Here is a 461-nt window from a genome sequence, read left to right on the forward strand (position 1 = left end):
GAATATTGTTATCAATCCTATAACAACTAAATATAAGGATAAATATTTCTTTAAAGAAAATAATCTAATCGTATCTTAAAATCATCTTCACATATCCAACAATTTTAGAGAGATATTATTTGAAAATGACACAAGACCAAAACATCATGTTCAAGATCATGAATCAATAATTTTATGTATACGTAACATTTTTTATATCATATATTTTCAAAAATGTCTAATGAATAAAAATTTATTGGAGACTAAAGTACGATTTAAAATTGTTTGGATATCAATTGTGAGTGTTTACTCATACATTTATTTCCTTAAACAATCTTGGTTCAATTCTTTTTTAAAAGGAAAAAATAGAAAAAAGGTTTGATCCCTTATATGTGTTTGTGTGATAATTTGAATCCAAATGAAATGCTAATAGCTTAATCACTACCTACTAGAGATGGTTTATGAAAGAATATTACCAACGG

The sequence above is a fragment of the Arachis ipaensis genome, chromosome B02 (assembly GCF_000816755.2).
Source record: "Arachis ipaensis cultivar K30076 chromosome B02, Araip1.1, whole genome shotgun sequence".
In the NCBI taxonomy this organism is placed as follows: Eukaryota; Viridiplantae; Streptophyta; class Magnoliopsida; order Fabales; family Fabaceae; genus Arachis; species Arachis ipaensis.